Source organism: Triticum dicoccoides, chromosome 4B (assembly GCF_002162155.2).
Source record: "Triticum dicoccoides isolate Atlit2015 ecotype Zavitan chromosome 4B, WEW_v2.0, whole genome shotgun sequence".
Taxonomy (NCBI): Eukaryota; Viridiplantae; Streptophyta; class Magnoliopsida; order Poales; family Poaceae; genus Triticum; species Triticum dicoccoides.
Genome location: NC_041387.1, coordinates 297,931,933 through 297,938,559, shown reverse-complemented (window position 1 = coordinate 297,938,559; position 6,627 = coordinate 297,931,933). Strand labels below are relative to the sequence as shown.

At 53.8% G+C, this 6,627-nt stretch overlaps 1 pseudogene; it reads right to left on the bottom strand.

Annotated features, from left to right (window-relative positions):
• Positions 1-5,595, bottom strand: part of LOC119293591 — a 6,594-nt pseudogene extending 999 nt beyond the window's left edge.
• Between the last annotated feature and the right edge of the window lie 1,032 nt (positions 5,596-6,627).

Genomic DNA, 6,627 nt, shown 5'->3' with positions numbered 1-6,627 from the left:
ACAAGAAGTTTAGAACCGTCCAGGGTGCATGAACTATGCCAGGACCGTGGCAGTGGCGGACCGTCGCTAGCAATCTCCCTCCAAGCGGGAGTCTGAGCATCAAGGTCAAGGACGAAGACATCATTAAGCAAACCTTGCTGTCCGTAGCCTCCAAATACTACCAGCCATGAGCCATTTAGCCATGAGAGAGTGTGGCCCCAGCGGCCAGGTGGGGAGGCAGAAACCTTGACACGGCACCATTCTGTCTTTGGAGCCTCCAGGTTAAGCACAAAGGTGTCACTCATAGGCTGCATGTTGACCCCCTGCCCGCCAAAAAGGACGAGGCGGTTGCCCACAGCACAGGCACTAAAATTGCATCGGGATGGCTCAACGCGTCCTCCAACTGTGAACTTCCTCCAAGAGGCTGCCTCGAGAGTTGTTAGTTCTCTTGCAAGACGACCCCATCCTAACATCTTGGTGCTCATCTCAAGCCTGCCAGTGACATCTCTTCCCCATGCATTTTGGCAGACCATTTTTCTTAGATGATCATTCTTGGTCAGCAGATGCATTCTAGTGCAGACTGAGCCAACTGAAGCTACATCTCTTGGTGACAGGCGAGATAAAATGTTATGAGCTAGAACTTCATCCGAGAGGTTGAAGATAGCGCAGTATTCTGAACATTGGACTTTAGGAGTATGCTCATGAGAAGTCCGGTTCATATCTTGAATGCTGAGCTGTGGCTGGACTGTGGTTTATATACTGGGTAAGATATGTTGCTGGGATCGATGTTAGCATCAGAGAACAACTGGATCGCAATTATGTGTGTAAAAGCGCCATCATCCCCATGCATTGGAATGAGCCTTAACCGGTTATTCAGTGGAGCGCCATTTTTCCGAAAATTTAGTAGTTCACCTTGGAATTCAATTCCATCACTGAGGCATCGTCGCATCTCTGAAACAACCATTGGATCGACAAGGGGATGTCGTCTTTGGGCACGTGGGTCCCGAAATTGTAGGAATCGGCTGAAAATAAATTCAAGTCAAAAGAGTAATGTGAGAATTTCAATAGGCCCTCTGTCAGATATGTCATTGAATTGTTAGCTTATTTCAAGTAAGATACAGTTTAACGACTGGAACAAATGAAAAAGTTTATCAAATTTAAGGCACCCATGAAATAAATTCCAGTGGCAAATAATAGCCTGCCTGACTCGAATAAATTAGCATATTTTCCTTTGCATTGGCATGCCTGCTATCTATCAACCAACATTAAGAAGCATAAGGCTCAAAACTAGCACAGATATTTAGTTTAGTACTTTTTTCAAAATTTGGAATTGATAGGCCCAAGTCGTTTTAGACATTGAGAAAGTGAAATTTTAGAACCATTAACTACCGCTATCTTTAGAAATATTTAGATTAGATATTTATCATGGTAGTGCTTTCACTATATAATTTATTCGAGTTTTTCTACACATGCTGCAAGAGCAATTAGTGGTCAAAGTTGCATTTTGAGGTGATGTCAACCGACAAATGACAACTTTTAAACCCCACGAATCAATTTAAGAACCGGACAATCGAACTAGATAACCACATTTTACATTCCGCTAAGCGAGTACCTATCTTTGCACTAGCATTAGGACCACGCAAGCTGCAAAGGCAAAGTGCTGCAAGGATATTCTGAAATATAAAAACGAATTGCACGAATACGAATTAAAATCCTAACTTTCCGACGAAAGGGCCGAACTCAAAACAAGCTAGTGGCTACCAACACTTGTGAGTTATGAACATTGAAAGAGATGGCCACCCTGATAACACGGCCAGAAAAGTAGACGACCACCGCAGAGCAGAGAAGACGGCTGGAGCACTCACCAGTTCCGGCCGAGGACCTCGTGCGCGCGGTACCCCGTGGCGGCCTCGAAGGCGGCGTTGACGTAGATGACGGGGAAGTCAGGTGTAAGACAATAGGCTTTGGGGGGAACCGGCACAACCCTGTAGGGGTGGCCTATCACATATATATATAATGAGATGGTATACAACGTTACAATATACACATGTAAATACAGTCTAACACCCTCCCTCAATCTTAGCCACTTTCTAATGAATCTAGAAGGGTAAGATTGCGCCTGCAAGTCTCAAACTGTGGCAAAGGCAATGGCTTGGTGAAGATGTCAGCAAGTTGATCCTTGGAAGAAATAAACTTGATCTGTAGTTGCTTCTGAGAGACACGTTCACGCACAAAGTGATAGTCAACTTCAATGTGTTTCATTCGGGCATGGAATACCGGATTTGCAGAAAGGTATGTAGCACCGATGTTATCACACCAAAGAACAGGAGGCTGTGATTGGGGTATACTTAACTCCTGAAGCAAGGACTGTACCCAGATGATCTCTGATGTGGCATTGGCCACAGCCTTGTACTCAGCCTCAGTACTGCTACGCGAGACAGTAGCCTGTTTCCGAGCACTCCAGGCAATCAGGTTAGAGCCAAAGAAGACAGCATAACCCCCCGTGGATCCCCTGTCATCCGGATTGCCAGCCCAGTCTGCATCAGAATATGCTGAAAGACAACCAGAGTCAGACGGCCGAATATGCAAACCATGAGCCACCGTGAAACGAATATAGCGCAAAATCCGCTTGACAGCAGACCAATGAGTGTCACGGGGTGACTGCAGATACTGACAGACTCGGTTAACAGCATAGGAAATGTCTAGCCGCGTGATCGTCAAGTACTGGAGCCCACCAACAATACTCCTGTACTCTGTCGCATCAGAAGTAGAAAGAAGCACACCATCAACAGCATTGAGCTTATCAGTGGTAGACATGGGTGTAGTCGTCAGTTTGCACTTAAGCATCCCAGCTCGCTGCAACAAATCCAGAGAGTACTTCTTCTCCGTCATAACAAGGCCAGCAGCACGAGAAGTAACCTCCACACCAAGAAAGTAATGAAGCTTCCCAAGGTCCTTGACCGCAAAATCAGCACCAAGTGAGCGAACAAGCGCAGTAGCAGCCGACTGAGAGGAGCTGACCAAAATGATATATTCTACATAGACCAACAAGTACATAGTAACCTCAGGCCTTTGAAGAAGAAACAATGAGGAGTCAGCAGTTGATGATGCAAAACCATGAGCACGAAGAGCCATTGCAAGACGAGCATGCCAAGCACGAGGAGCCTGCTTCAGACCATAAATTGCCTTGGACAGACGACAGAGATGATCAGGGCGATCCGGATCAGAGAAACCCGGAGGCTGGCGCATGTAAACCTCCTCCGCCAAGACACCATGAAGAAAAGCATTTTGAACATCAAGCTGACGAAGAAACCAACCTCGAGTAACAGCCAGAGAGAGAAGAAGTCTGATGGTAGTAGGCTTGACCACTGAACTGAAGGTGTCTTCATAGTCAAGTCCAAAACGCTGTCGAAAAGCACGAGCAACCAGACGAGCCTTATAGCGCTCAATGGACCCATTAGAATGCCTCTTCACTTTGAAAACCCATTTGGAATCAATGACATTTACCCATGATTGTGGAGGAACAAGAGTCCATGTCTGATTGCGAAGAAGCGCTTGATACTCCTGCTCCATGGCCTCTCTCCAATTAGGAATGCGCATAGCAGCTTGATACGTGCGTGGCTCAGAGGATGGATCTGCGAGAGCAGCAGACATGCACGCCGCTAACCAAGCAACTGTGCCATCGTGACGTTGCTTAGGCTGAAAAATGCCACTCCGACTGCGCGTATGTGGACGTAGAGCAGCAGCAGGAGCCGGCGGAGGCGAAGGTGACGGAGACGTGACGGACGCCGGAGATGCAGGAATCACCTCAGGCGAGCTCGGGACAGACAACTCCGGGCTGCATGGCGAAGACTGGCCCGACGACAGGGGCTCAGAGGCCATGGGCGAACCGAGAGTGGGCGAGGCCAGCTCCGGTGACACCGGCCCAGACGGCCTTGGCGAGGCGAGAGCAGGCGAGGCCGGCCCCGGTGAGAAGGGCCCAGACACCCTGGGCGAGGCAGGGGCGGGCGAGGCCAGGCCTGGTGATGACTGCCCCGACGCCCTGGGCGAGACGGGGACCGAGGAGGCCGGCCCAGTCGGCGGGGTTGCAGGGCGCGACGATGGCGAAGGCAGCCCAGAAGCCAGAGGCGACCGGGCCAGGACGTCGATCGGCCGTGCATGAGCACGAAAACCGAGGCCATGCAGGGGCGCCATGTGCTCCTCATGCACAACAGAAGGTGCCGAGGATGAAGGCGATGGCGACGAAGAGGAAGATGGCGCTTCCAGAATCTCCAAACGAGCCCCACGACCAGTGCCTGCACCATGGTTAGGCAACAATAGAGGAGAATATGCAACATCATCAAATTGGTCAGAAGCAACAGAGGATGAATGCATGACAGGTGGCTCGGTAGTGGACACAGGGAGTTTGGCAAAGGGAAAAACATGCTCATCAAACACAACATCCCGAAAGATGTAGACACGATTAGTGGGCACATGAAGATATTTGTATCCTTTATGAAGAGAGCTATAACCAAGAAAAACACACTTCTTGGAACGAAACTCGAGCTTACGCTTGTTATATGGACGGAGATGGGGCCAGCAAGCACACCCAAACACCTTGAGAAAGCGACCCCTGGATGGAGGAGAGGTTCGCCTGATCCTGCCCTGTCCAGACACGGTGAGCCGGATTATAGACCGGACCGTGCACGCTGTCAACCAGCGCAGGAGGGCAAGGGAGAGAGCCGTCGACATAGCCAAGCAGGTAGTGACTCCCAAGAAGCGGAAGAACCTGCGCGCGCCAGAAGATGTAATTGTCCGACGACAACTTGATGGTGATGAGATGGCCGAAGTGAAACGGCGGCGGCGGCTGCGATCCCATCGAGGAGACTGGCTGAGGTGAGACCACCGTGCAGACAGTCAGAGGGGCAGCCGGCGCGGTGACAGAGGGCGCGATGGCCGCGGTTGACGCCGCGAAGCCTGCCAGCGCGACGTCCTCCGCCACTAGCGGCGCAGTGGCCGAGGGCGCGACAGCCGCGGTTGACGGGGCGGCGGCGGTGTGGGCCACAAGCGCCTGCCCGGGCGAAGTAGCAGCCGGCGGGAGCGCGAAGAGGGAGCCAACGCTCCGTGTCCCGATCGGCGCCTGAAGGGAGGCGGCATCCAGCGGCCTCGAGAGAAGCGCCGCGAGGGAGGCCGGCAGAAAACCGGTGACGGTGGAGCCGGACGCAGCGGCGGACGTCATAGCAGTCGGGCGACGGCGGCGGCGGCGGCGGCGGCGGCTGCGGTTTAGGGTTTGTAGGCGGAAGCGGACGTAACCTAGCGTGATACCATGTAAGACAATAGGCTTTGGGGGGAACCAGCACAACCCTCTAGGGGTGGCCTATCACATATATATATAATGAGATGGTATACAACGTTACAATATACACATGTAGCGTCTGCCACCACGATCGCCGCCGCCCTCTGCTCTCCCGGCTGGCCAGCCATCCCCAGCCCCGGCGCTCCCCGGGCCCACCCACCGGTCCTCTCCTCCTCCTCTTCCCCGTCCACCTCCATCCCCTCCTCCACCTCCTCATCCATGGCGCACACCCTCATCCGCTTGATCGCCACGACGGCACCGCGATCCACCCCATAAAACATGCCTCGCTCGCTCTGTACACGGCGCGCTGGTGGGATGGAGATGAAGATGCCGCTGCTGATGCGGAAGAAGGTGGGAGATATTTTGCAGAGCCAAGTAGGAGTACTACAGAAGAAGGTGGGAGATATTTTGCAGAGCGGAGCAGTAGTACTGTTCTTAAAGCATGTCTAACAGAGCTCTCAAAAACTCAACCTTCAAAACCAGTTTAAGGGAAACCAGTTTAAGGGCCGTCCCGCACTCCGGCGCCTTCCCCGAGCCTGCTGCCCTTCCCTACAGATTCCTCGTGAGCTCCTCCTTTGAAGCCCCCTTGTTCCCACATCGATCCTTCGCGGTAGTCGTTGTGTTCCGGCCGTGGCTCTGCTCCCGCCGGTGAGCTCGTGGTGGTCGACCTCGTCCACCCCGGGTCGAACCAGAGCCACTGACGTGCTCCTGGGGCTCCCATGAGGCCAAAGCGTCGTGCCCCACCCGTTGCCGCGTTCCCCACGCCCCTGGCCAAGCCCGGGCCGCGGCCTGGCCGCGCGTGCCGCTCGTGGCCCCACCCAAGCGCGCCCCCGCCTCCCCTCGACCGTGCCCGGCCCCGTGCTGCTGCACCTCTGCTCGCGCCTCCCCGCTAGCCCAGCCGCGCCCCGCGCCATCCCGCACCGGCCATGGCCTCGCCTCCCCGCTCGCCGCTGCCGTCCGGCCGCATTCTGGCTGCCCCAGCCGTGCCCGCCGTTGTTAGTCTGTCTACGCGCGCGACACCGCGCCCGGCGCTGCTCGCTTCTCCCCGCGCCTACTGCTCCATGCGCTGCTTGGCTGCTTGCTGGTTGTGTTGTCGCTGCTTGCTTTGTTGCTGCTGCTCGCTAGCCTCTGCCGCTGCTCTGTTGCTGCTGCTGCTACTCTCTACTGCTTCTGCTGCTAGCGTCGCGCCGTGACTAACTGCTGTTTGCTAGTCGCTCCGGCAGTCCGGCATGCGTAGCTGCAAAGTTGTTTGCTGAAGAAATAACTGACGAAACTGAACTGCACCAGAGAGATTGCCCCGTCCAAACATGGTC